Raw genomic sequence first — 286 nt, forward strand, 5'->3', positions numbered from 1 at the left:
AAACTACCAGAAAACAAGACAGGCGACTGTGAAGATAACAATAAAAAAGAAAACCGACCAGGGCAATGATCGAAACGCGAACAATGACGATGTCAGTCGAATAAAAAAGAAAGAAAAAAGGAGAAGAAAAAAGTAGACACGGACTCCTCTCCCTTCCACTTCCCGATGAACTTGAAAGAACCTGACAACTGCAGAGGATTTTGTCTCCCCCGTCCCCCCCCTCCCCCTCCTTCCCCCTGTGCCCCCCTCCCTCCTCCGAAACCTCTGAGACTGTAAAAAAGAGTAA

The sequence above is a fragment of the Penaeus monodon genome, chromosome 20 (genome assembly GCF_015228065.2).
Source record: "Penaeus monodon isolate SGIC_2016 chromosome 20, NSTDA_Pmon_1, whole genome shotgun sequence".
NCBI classification, from domain to species: domain Eukaryota; kingdom Metazoa; phylum Arthropoda; class Malacostraca; order Decapoda; family Penaeidae; genus Penaeus; species Penaeus monodon.